Source organism: Miniopterus schreibersii, assembly GCF_964146895.1.
Source record: "Miniopterus schreibersii genome assembly, chromosome: 5".
NCBI classification, from domain to species: Eukaryota; Metazoa; Chordata; class Mammalia; order Chiroptera; family Miniopteridae; genus Miniopterus; species Miniopterus schreibersii.
Genome location: NC_138106.1, coordinates 6171005 through 6183232, shown reverse-complemented (window position 1 = coordinate 6183232; position 12228 = coordinate 6171005). Strand labels below are relative to the sequence as shown.

Sequence of the window (12228 nt, the reverse complement as noted above, 5' to 3'; positions counted from 1 at the left end):
CGGACGCACAGTGGCGCTGCTGCTGCAGCTGTTAAGAATCAGTGAGGTGCGACTCCAGGCGCGGCCGCGAGAGGGCTCCCAGGCGCTCGCCTTCCAATCAGCGTCTGCACGCAGCTCATTGTTCGCCCTAATAAAAGGACTTAAAATCCCATTTTTAAGACTTGAGACTTGCTTGGCCCTAAGAAAGAATGAAGTTTTACCATTTGTGACAGCATGGATGGACATGCTGAGTGAAATAAGTCATACAGAGAAAGACAAATGCCGTATGATTTCACTTATATGTGGAACCTAAAGAACAAAGTAAACAAACAAAACCGAAGCAGACTGACAGAGACAGGGAGCAGACTGCTGGCTGCCAGAGGGCAGGGGGACTGCGATGGGGAAGGGAGTGCGAGCACAGGTTGGCAGTTACAGAACAGTCATGGGATGCACAGTACAGTGCGGGGAACAGTCAGCAATACTGTAATAACTGTGTACGGTGCCAGGTGGGTGCTGCAAATATTGGGGAGACACTTTGTAAAGTATGTGATTGTCTAACCAGTATGCCCTACACCTGAAACTAATACAAAATAGTATTAAATGTAAACTGTAATTGAAACATAAAATTTAAGGCCCATCTGGCGTGGCTCAGAGGCTGAGTGTTGACCTAGGATCCAGGAGATCGCGGTTCGACTCCTGGTCAGGGCACATGCCCGGGCTGCGGGCTCCATCCCCAGTAGGGGGCATGCAGGAGGCAGCCGATCAATGACTCTCTCTCATCATTGATGTTTCTATCTCTCTCTCTCCCCCTCTCTCTTCCTCTCTCTGAAATCAATAAAGATATATTTGAAAAAAAAAGAAACATAAAGTTAAAAAAAAGAAAAAAAAGATTTAGGACTTGCATTTGGTAGTGTAATAGGCTGATTAATTACTACCCTACAGGATGTAACAACTTAATTTCCAGAATCTGTGAATCCCCAGACCCTGGGAACAGAACCTGTCACTTTATGTAGCAAAAGGGTCTTCGCAGAATGACTGATGGATGGATCGCAAGGTGAGATTATCCTGGATTATCCACCTGGCCCTGATGTAATCACAAACACCTTTATAAGGGGGACACAGGAGGAGTCAGAAGATGGCACTGTGATTAGGGACCCAGGTCAGAACAAGACGCTTCCCTGCTGGCTGTGCAGATGGAGGAAGGGGTCACAGGCCAGGTGCAGGCTTTTCTGTAAATTAGAGAAGGCACGGAAATGTGTTTTCCCCTGGGGCTTTCAGAAGGAACCAGACCTGCTGATATCTTAATCTTAAACTCCCAGACACTCATTCAGATGTCTGACCTCCAGAACAGTAAGAGAATACATTTGGGCTGTTTTAAGACAGAGTTTGTGGTAATTTTTTTATAGCAGCAATAGGAGACTAATGCAGGTTACCTCGAAAAACATCAAGAATCAAAATGAGACCAAAAGCAGGCTATTAAAATGTAAATGAAATGCACTATTATAAAGAGTCAAAGAAGAGGGCGAGTCCAAAGGCTTTGGGGAAGTAACTTCAAGCTTCTAGAAACTGTCACCCGGACCACATCCAGGAAGAAGACCATCAACCCCGGGAGCTGCTGGGATGTCTGGCTCAGGGAAAAATTAGCAGGACCAAAGAGCAGACTCTCCGGATGGCATCCTGGATGGAGACTTAGAACAAAGCAAGAAGGCCGGCCCCTGTGCAGAGGCGTGGTGGCGGCAACGCCAGGAAGTGGAGGAAGCAGGGTAAGGAGGGGCAGGCTTGGGGAGGGCAAGGGGGTGACAAAAGGTGACAGGGAGCTGACAAGGTCAGGATATTAATTACACAGAGCAAGTAAGTTAATTAAGGAGATAATATACTTAGACTCATGGAGGCCAAGCTTCTTGGTGCCTGAAAGAGTTTTATTTACATAGAAACAGGGGAGGGTAGAAAGAGCCCTGAGGTGTCGGAGTGGAACAGGAAATATTGGGTTGGTATAGATATCTATATATCTATATAGGTATATAGATACAGAAGTCATTCTAGATTTATGTGTGTGTGCATGTATATGGAGGTATCTCTGTGTGTGTTTTTCCTGCTTCTGCTCTCTGAGAAGGCCTAGAAGAAATGACACCCCAGCAACAATGAGCACACTGAGCACCACTCCCCGCTAAAAGGAACCAGGGTTCCTCGCAGAAATGGATGATTCAGGCCTGGGGCAGGTGGAGTACAAGGTAAGGCTGGTGTGTGTGAAAGGACACAGATGCCAACTTGAAGAAGTTTGCACTGGTCCAATCTAGGACATTTGACAGAATAAATAAGGGGGCTGTGAGAGGACTACCTCTTAAATCAAATAGGAATTCAGGAGTCCATGCTGCTACGAATGAGTGACAAAGCAAGAGGAAGCTGGTCCTTACAGAAGAGTAACAACTAATAAATGTACAAGGAACAGTAGAAATAGACACTGGCTACTCGGCAACTATCAGGAGGTAGCTGAAACAGGCAGTTGTCGTCAATGGGTGCTGAAGACCAGTGAACATAAGTTGGATAAGGGACAGGATTTGGCACAATACTAACCAAATACAAAGAGGAAGAAGGTGACCTTGTGGAGAAACCTGGCAGACACCACCACCTCAACCAGGTCATCAAGGCTCATCACCAGTGATGGGACCGGTGGACCTCATGTGCCTCTCTGTGATCAAGAAGGGCCCAGGGTCACTTCTGCGGCTTTCCTGACAGGAGCTCAGTGGAGTTGGGTCAGGAAACGGCAGCCGGACCCAGGTTGAGGGTCTTCCCACAGAAAGAAAGGCCTCAACTCAAAGTTGAGCAGGATGGTAAACAGATAGAAAAGCCCTTCCCTCAGCTTATAAAAATAGTATTACACAGGTAAGATGATCACAGGTCTTAGGGCGTTCAGGAGCCCCATTTCAGTCATGCATCCGCTTTTGAGATTATATGTCCCAATTTTTTGCTTCATAAACTTGGTCACTCTAATATTGAAGTTTAAGAATTAATACTGATGGAGAAGAGAGGAAGTATGGTATACAAGGAAAAATGCTGGTGAGGCAAGACATCTGAGTTCTGCACAGTTCCAGCTCTGCCAGGACAGCTAGCTGTTTGTCCTTAGCTGTTTAATGCATGATATTAGCTGAACGGACTTCTAAAGTCCCATCCAGCATGAAAATCCATAAATTAAACATACCTATATCTATCAGAAATCTCAAACTTTATCTGATAACATGGAAATGTGCTATATTCAGTTTGGATGATTACAGACAACTTATGTAGGTTTTAGTTATTTAACAATTTTATGTATTTTATTTATTTTTGACAAAAAGCTGGACTTTGTTACTAGAGTGAGTGAGCATCCCAAACAAGCACCCTCAGGATTAGAAACTGTTCCTCTACTGCCACCAAGTGGTGGCAAATGCAACAGACTGTGGGCACTGAAGGAAAATGAAATGCGTTACATTTATACACGTGCACAATTTAGCTCCTACTCCCGGCCACCGCCACATTTCTTGTTCATTTTCAGTATTGGCCTAATTATTTTTACTAGAATTTCCATCCTATTTTAATAAAACTCTGCTAAAGCATTGCACATTTTATACAGGCTACACATTAGATATTCATTTCATTCACTTTCAACACATCTTTGGGTGCTTACCACGTGCCAGGATCTGTGTGAGGTGTGGGGGTGTAACGCGCACAGATAGAAATGTTTTAGTTTTTGTGGCATTCATATGTTGGTGATACAGCAGTGACTGTTCTAAGTGTTTTCAAGGAAAGAGATACAACTCTGTGAGGACATATGACAGACATCTGACCTAGACAGTGACTTGGGAAGTCCTCTGACAGAAGCTTATCTGAGCTGAGATGTAAGGGTCTGTGGGAACTGAGCGAGCAGAGAAACGGAGGGGAGGGGGAAGAGCCCTGCAGACACGGAGAGAAGACAGGGCCAAGGCCTGCTGGGTGGAGGAGGCCCGCGTGGCTGGGCCCAGTGAGCAGGGCCAGCGGCTCCAGGTGGGTGTCCGGAGGTAGGTGGGGTGAGCAACTGCAGCATCCAGGAGGGCACGTTTATGATTCAAATCATTAACCCAAGAGCAATGGGAAGCTGCAGTGAGCGAAAGAGGGAGGCAGGGATAGGGATGAGGGAATCAGCGCTGCGCGTAGAGAGCAGCCTGGAGAAAAGCCAGCGTAGGGGACCGCAGGAGGCTGGGTGAAGGGAGGCGGCAGCTCAGACTAAAGAGCCGGTGACGATGCACAGATATGGAAGATGAACGGGAGGCGACACCACCAGGGCTGGGTGACACACTGGATGCTGGGGTGACGGGAAGGTCAAGGAGGAATCCCAGTTACCCATGGTAGAGGTCCCAGTGGGTGGGCTGGTGGGAGATTGTTCCGACTTGGATTGTTCTGGTGCTGGGTTGGAGGTGCCTGAGAGGCCTTAAGAGGCAATGCCATTCAGCCAGCTGGACGCGGGGGCCAGCTCAGGGAGGAAGGCCAAGCTGGAAGGACAACGTTGGGGGTTGGGAGCATATAGATGGTGGGCATGGGTTTGTGCCCACCATCAGAATGTAGGGGACATGGGGGAAACACAGGAAGAGACACTGAGCTTTGAGGAACTGCACTGTTAATGACCCCAGGAGAGGGGAGGGAGCCGGGGTGGTGGCAGGAGGAGCAGGAGGGTCAGAGAGGGCCAAGGGAAGACAGTTTCAAATCTCAAGGCTGCTGACAATGAGCAAGATGAGGCCTGGGAGTGTCTGATGAATGGCTTTTGTTTTAGTATAGAGACAAGGGCGGAAGGCGAGAGGCAGGAACGGATGCCCTGAACAGGGCAAGTCTTTTTTTTTTTTTTTTAATCCTCACATGAGGATATTTTTTCCATTGCTTTTCAGAGAGAGTGGAAGGGAGGGGGAGAGAGCAACATCGATGTGAGAGAGACACATCATTTGGTTGCCTCTCAGATCAAGCCTGCAACTGAGGTATGTGCCCTTGGCTGGAATCGAACCCAGGACCCTTCCGTCCGGGGGCCGGTGCTCTAACCACTGAGCAAACTGCTAGGGCTGCACAGGGCAATTCTTTAAGAAAGTTTGCCTTTCAAAGGGCATGAGAGATTAGGTAACAACTGGAATGTGAAGGGGAATGTGGGGTTGGGGAGATTTCTTCCCCCCTTTGTGATGGGAACCTTGAGCACGTTTAAAAGCCACAGGAAAGAGCCAGCTGAGATGAACAGGTGATTGAAAAGCTGACAGTGACAGGATAGGCTTTTTGACAAGTGGGAGGAGATGACAGCTGAATTGCAGGGAGGGGTGCTTAGGACAGGAAGAAGGAAGGTGGGTACAAGCTGGTAAGGCTTGCAGACCTGGTGGCTGGAGCGCAAGGAGATTCCTGCCAGGGCTCCTCTGTGAAGTGGCAGCCTGAGGGCAGGTGGGAGATCCAGTTGGAGTGAAGTAGAGGTTGACAACCTGCTACATCCCTTAGGCCCTCTGCAAGTTGCAGCAAACTACTATGTTACATTGGTCCTTTGGGGTTACACTCGATGGAAAAAGAGAAAGAATGGGGGTTTGATATTGGCAAGGGTACAGGTGTGGGGGGGTCATTAGCTCCGTAAGGCAGGGACCTGTCATATCCATCACCGCATCGCTCTGTGCCTGACAGACCAGAGTACGAGCGCCCGGGTACTTACTCTCAAAATGATCAGCACAGGGATGAACATTTGTCTCCATTTCAACTTGCCTCTTTTGGTACTTCTCTAAAAAACCCCCAAAAACCTAAAAAGAAAGAGTAGCGAACAAACAGCCTAATTTCCTACGTGACTTCTTTTTCTCACTGGGAAGTCCATGGGTTATCTTATCCTTCCGTACAGCCAATTTTAAAGCCCTTGCCATAGTTCTATATCCAGGGACACTGTCATATACCTAAGAAAGCTAAGGGACATCTTTCAATTTTTAGCTTGTTAATAGTCAGGTGCTCATGTAGCTTTGTCCACCTGGCTTAAAAGTTGGAATTCTCAAAATATGTACTAAAAAATTGTATTTTTTAACTATAAAATTCATATCCATTTTTTCCTAAACTGACTTACTTGAAGTAACAAAGGGGAAATAGCGTAAGACTGTTAATACTTGAGTTGGGGGTGGGGCACAAGCAAGGAGACCAATTAGAAAGCTGCTGAGATAATCAGGCACCGATGGTGGTGGCCTGGACCAGGGTGGTGATAGTGGGGGTTGGTGGAAATGGTAGGATTGTGCATCTGTTCTGGTACATTCTGAAGGATGTGTTGACAGACTGGATGTGGGGAGGAAGAAAAACAGTAGTCATGGGGGACCAAGGCCGGGACAGCTGGGAGGATGGTTTCCAGGATCTGGGGTGGGTGGAGCTGTGGCAGGAGCAGGCTTGGGGGAATGTCAGGAGCTGCTCTGGGCGGCTGTGTTGGAGATGCCTTGGGTGTCTAAGTAGAAGTGTGGGCAGACATCTAAGCAAAGGGTCTGAAGTTCAGGGAAGGGTCAGGGCTGGAGATATACTCTTGGGGCTCCCTGGCATTTAGATGGGGTTTGGGCCTGTGAGACTGGATGAATTCACCTAGTGAGTGGAGACAGAAAAAAATGTTCAAGGCCACGGTCAGCAGTAAAAAAACTGGTCTGAAACAAGTTACCTGTTGGCACGAGTGTGGCAACGAAGCGTTAAAGCACCTAAGGGGACACTGTGGACACAGCGCTCCGGGCGGACACAGAGCAGGCACTTCAGAGGCTCCAGAGTCCCCCGGGCTGGGGTCAGGGAGATGCCAGCGCTAAGGTCAGAAGGAAACAAAACCCAAAAAGTACAACCAAGTAGGCAGGTGCAAAATGGGAGATAGGAGAATATACGCGAGACTCGGCGAGTCGGGGGCAGGGCAGGGGTGGCGGTGGTGAGGTCGCCCCCGTGTGACCCAGGTGACCCGAGGCGGCCCGAGGGCCTGGCCCCTCCCCAGGCCGCACCTGGGCCCGCTCCGGGCAGCCCGTCTGCAGCCCCGGCGGCCGGTCCGCGTGCAGCGCGGTCCCGAGTGGGTGCGTGGGGGCGGGCCTCCGTGGGCGGGGCGGGGCGCGGTGAGGGCGGGGCAGGGCACGGTGAGGGCGCGGCGGGGGCACGGTGAGGGCAGGGCAAGGTGAGGGCGCGGTGAGGGAGGGGCGAGGCGCGGTGAGGGTGCCCTCCACCGGCCGAGCCTGGCAGGACCACCTGGCTACGCTACCAACTCAGCGCCGAGGCCGGAGCCGGGCAGGGGCGGGGGCAGGGCAGGGGCAGGAGCAGGGGCGGGGCAGGGGCAGGGCCGAGTGGCCGGGCGACCCCCGAAGGCCCGGAGACTTTGGCGGGAGTTACGCTTGGGCAGGGTCGGCGCCTGGGGCCTGGGGCTTCAGGTGGCGGCGGCGGCGGCGGCGACAGCGCGGCCGTTACCTGCTCCGCGTGACTCCGGCGGCCTCGGGGCGCAGACTCGTCGCCCTGGAAACCAGCCCGCGGGGCCTTCTGGGAAGGGAGGGCGCGGAAGAGCCGGGGGCGGGGCCGCGGGGCGTCTGCGCGGCCGGCGCGGGGGGTCCTGGGCCGCGTCGAAGTCAGGCCGGTGCTCGGCGCGCAGGTGTGGGCGCCGGTGCCCCTGGGAAGGGGGGCCCGCGGGCGGGTGTGGGCGCCGGTGCCCCTGGAAAGGGGGCCCGCGGGCGGTTGTGGGCGCCGGTGCCCCTGGGAAGGGGGGCCCGCGGGCGGGTGTGGGCGCCGGTGCCCCTGGAAAGGGGGCCCGCGGGCGGTTGTGGGCGCCGGTGCCCCTGGGAAGGGGGGCCCGCGGGCGGGTGTGGGCGCCGGTGTCCCTGGAAAGGGGGGCCCGCGGGCGGTTGTGGGCGCCGGTGCCCCTGGAAAGGGGGGCCCGCGGGCGGTTGTGGGCGCCGGTGCCCCTGGGAAGGGGGGCCCGCGGGCGGGTGTGGGCGCCGGTGCCCCTGGAAAGGGGGGCCCGCGGGCGGGTGTGGGCGCCGGTGCCCCTGGGAAGGGGGGCCCGCGGGCGGGTGTGGGCGCCGGTGCCCCTGGAAAGGGGGCCCGCGGGCGGGTGTGGGCGCCCCTCTGCCTGTTAACCGCGCTTTCTCAAGTTGGATTTCTGATGACAAAGTAATTCATGTCTGGTGTAGAGAACTTACAGTGAACAGGAAAGTGCCAGGAAAAGGTAAAAATCACCTGCACGGTGGAATGCGTAATTAACAAGCATTTATATTATTATTTCCTTCTTTCCTACCCCCCCCCCCCTCACTGTATCACTGCCTTGTATCTTTGTGGGTCTCCCGTTTCCTTAGGATCAATTGCTCCCCGAGAAGTGGAAGGATCCAAGGATGCGCCCACTTGGAGGTTTTCTGAAGGTAGATGCAAGTTTGCCTTCCAGGCAAATGTCTCCAGGCCTTAAACCACCTTGGGGATAATCGTACTTCTTTTTAAAATGCCCGTTTTATTGTTGAAAATGGGCATCTTTGGTTTTATTCACTTCTCTGATCACCGGAAGGGTGGGCGTTTTTCCCATATTGCTAGTGACCATTTGGACTTACTTTGCGATTTGCCTTTTCTGGCCTTTTGCCCATTTTTTCACTTGGTGTTTGTTCATCTTTGTAAAAAATGGTGTCTTAGAATTTTCGATGTTTTCCATGAAACTCGGGTCTGTGATATATGCTGCAAATATTTCCTCCAGCCAATTACCTTTTAATTTTGTTTACAATGTATTCTGATATTTGTGTAGAGTCAAATTTATCAGATTTTCCCTTTATGGTTTTTGCATTGGCTTTTCTGTAATAGGGACAGTGCGTGTTTCCAAGCAGACGGTTTAGTTCCTGCGTTGTAGGGGTGGGTGGGGCAAGGCTGTCCCTTCAGGTCACCACCCCTTCCTCCACATGCCCTTAGAGTGCCCACCAGAGTTTCGTGGGGGCCGTGGTCCTACCACCTTAGTTATGAGTTACCCTTATCGGATGGCAGGTGGTACATATTTGTTGTTGGGAGCGTCTCCAGGCAGACATACAGTAGACAGGTGTCACCCTAGACTTGACATTTATGGAAAGACGGCTGGTTCATGGCTAATAGTCTGCCCAGGAAGTAACAAAATCAGCAGTTTATTGTGAAGGGATCATCCCCACACTGGTTCTCAGGACTGGAGGAACCTGAGAGATGGCGGTTTCTCCTTTCCCATCGGAATGGTTTCTCCCTCTCTTTTTTACTAGCTTTTCCCAGTCGATAGCCTTTGGTTCTGCCTTTGAAAGGGGCGCTTTCTTCTTATTTGGAAGGGAGAGAGGCCTGTGAGGTACAAAGTTGAAGAACTGCCTTTTAGTTATGGTACATACCAAACGTATGCACCTATTTCTCTGTATTAGTTTCCTAAGGTGGTTGTAACAAATTGCCACAGATCTGGGTGGCTTAAAACAACAGAAATTTATTCTCCAACAGTCCTGGAGGCTAGAATTCTGAAATCAAGGGCCATGCTCCCTTGGGGAGAATCCTTCCTGCCTGGTCCAGCTTCTGTTGGCTCCTGGGGTTCCTTGGCTGTGGCAGTGTCACTCCAGTCTCTGTCTCTGTGTTCACATGGCGTTTTTCTCTGTGTCTTCTCTTCATACAAGGACGTTAGTTCCTGGATTTAGGGCTTAACCTGAAATCCAGGATGATTTCACCTCAAGATCCTCAACTAGTTTCATCTGCAAAGACCCTGTTTACAAATAAGGCCACATTCTGAGGTTTGGGTAAACATGAGTTCTGGGGGGACACTGTTCAACTCACTGCAGTTACTGTGGTGGCCACCACTGTTATTCTACATAATAAAAATATACCTTTATTTCTTGTTTTATGTTATTTTTAAATATGTTTTTATTGACTTTTAGAGAGGGAGGGGGAGGGAGAGAGAGATGGAAAGAAATATCGATGAGAGAGAAACATCAATCAGCTGCCTCCTGCACAGTCCCTACTGGCGATCGAGCCCACAACCTAGACATGTGCCCTGACCAGGAATCAAACCTGCAACCTCTTGGTGCATGGCTAGATGCTCAACCACTGAGACACACTGGCCAGGCTATTTCTCATTTCATATTTTCTCAAAACATAGCATCTGGTTTCGTTGTTCATGAGATCATCTGAGGATCTCTGTGAACCTTGGAGCCAATACCGCATACTTTTATTGTTCAAATGAGGTCAAGTCCTCTTTTCACAGCGTATACCTGTATCAGATCCTCCTGGTGTGCACTTTAAATATCTTAGAGTTTTGTCAGTTATACCTCAATAAAGCTGGAAAAAGAAAATTCTGTCAAAAAATTGGGTCAAATCTGAAAGGATTCTTTGACTTGATATGATTAGCCTCCTGCATCCCCACTGGATTAGGCTGTTTATTTCTGAAGTGCATTTTCTATGTCAGAGAATCATTGAGCTTTATTTTAGGACTTATTTAGAATGTTTGGCATTCCTATTAATTATCTTGAAGCTCACTCGTGTCCCTAGAATACATTAAAAGATCTTTGAGCTAGAGTTTTCAGATTTCTAATTTGTACACTTTCATGGCATTATTAAAAGGATAAACTTCTGAAAGAAATTCATAGTGCAAAAAGGGAGCCCTAGGAATCCGAGGTTAGCACGTCAGGAATTTTTTAGGTGTGGCGTAGAGATAAATGGGTTTAGCTCAGGTCTTGGACGCACCGCTCACTTCCCATCATCTCCAGTTCTAAGACCTCACCTGGAGTAGGGATAATCGCAGAGCCCAGTTTTAAGGCGTTTGTAAAGAAGAAGGGAGTGGTTTATGCAAAGCACTTAGAGAAAGTCTGGCTCCGGGCAAACACCTACAAATTGTTAGCTAGTGTTTCAAATAGGAAATTTATTTCTCTCCAGGGCGTGAAGACGGAAGGGGTGTCATTTAAAAAAAAAATTGTGGTGAAGATTTTAAAAATTTATCTTTATTGTTGAAAGTATTACAGATGTCCCCCTTTTTCCCCCGGGGTGTCATTATGAAGGCAGTTTTGTCTTATATGATCAGGGGATGTATACTCCCTAGGGCACCTGTGAATCCAGCTATAGTTCATGTTACTAACTTACAAAGTCAAGAATGAACAGCTTATTACTTCCTTAAGTAATATCTGGAGAAAATAACATGCTCACCTGACATTTTAAGACCGAGGTGTTAAAATATATATATATTTTTTATATGACAAAAATCATATATACTCAGTGCAGAAGTTTTGAAAATACAGAAAAGAAGAAAAGCAACAATGACCTATGATCTATGTTGGGCTTTAAAATAAAAATTACAATGCTAGTGGCTTAAACTTCGGGCACCATTAATCGTCTTTGCCAAGGGCCTACCATTAGGAGCGGTTAAGCTGGCCTGTTGAGGCTCCAGGTTACATTGTGGTGGAGTCATCTCAAGCACTTGGCCTGATGTAAGTGGATTTGAGCTGCATTCCAGGGACCAGTGATCCTTTCTCATCAAAGGCACCGGCCTGGGCGGGCAGGGCGCAGGCCTCCAGGCCTCCAGACTTTGGTGAAGGGGGCTCGCATAAGCCTAACACCCGTCCCTGTTCCAGGACGCCAGTGCCACCTCCTCCACAAGGAGCAGGGGACTTCAAAAATAAGAGACTCAGCTATCTAAGCAGACTGGATATCCCCCAGGGGCCTTTGCCTCTAATGCCCTTGATCTTGATGTTTAAACCCATCAGGAGAGTTGGCGGCCAGCATTTGGGTTTTACTAGATTTTGAACTCCTCCAACTTTGAACATAATTCAAGTTCTCTCTGTGAATAAGACAGAGCCCGTTACAAACAGATCATTTAGCCCCTCGCCCCCCTCCCCCTTCGCCCCAGCATAGCGAGGACAATTTGCTTGTCCAGTTCTTGGACAGCTGTCTCCCAGCCTTGTTGGGGACTTCCGTGAAACCTTACCCGTCCAGACCTGTCATCCTGTTCTTTAAGAGGAACAGGTGGTAAGGGGAGAAAGTGGGAACAGGCCGCTCCTAAGGTATCTGCTGTAGGCCAGTTCGCCGATTTTCCTTTTAACCTGCCAGAAACCTTTAAAGGAAGGCAGCCCTTCGCTCTTTACTCAAAGGCCTTAGCGGCTATTCTGAGGCTTCCCGCTTGTTGGCCAGAAGGCCTGTAAACGGGGCCCCTTCGGAGCCCAGAGCTGCAGTGTCTGGGCCTTTCCAGCCCCCGAGAGCGCGCCTCCCCCTGTCCCTGTCCCCGCGGCCCGCGCGCCACCCGCCTCCATCCCCGGCAGCTGTGCGCAGGGC

General features: G+C 50.2%; 1 protein-coding gene across 4 annotated transcripts in view; it reads right to left on the bottom strand.

Moving 5' to 3' along the window:
• LCA5L (lebercilin LCA5 like) overlaps positions 1-7474 on the bottom strand; it is a 28329-nt gene extending 20855 nt beyond the window's left edge. The window contains exons 1-2 of one of the 4 annotated variants that reach the window (XM_081138069.1): positions 7408-7474; positions 6632-6766 (exon numbers count right to left, since the gene is read on the bottom strand). The gene's annotated coding sequence lies outside the window, so the exon portion shown is untranslated. Of the gene's footprint in view, positions 1-5341; positions 5515-6631; positions 6767-7407 lie in introns of those variants that run through there. The other 3 variants (XM_081138070.1, XM_081138067.1, XM_081138068.1) reach the window with 3 other exon arrangements.
• Positions 7475-12228: the final 4754 nt, after the last annotated feature.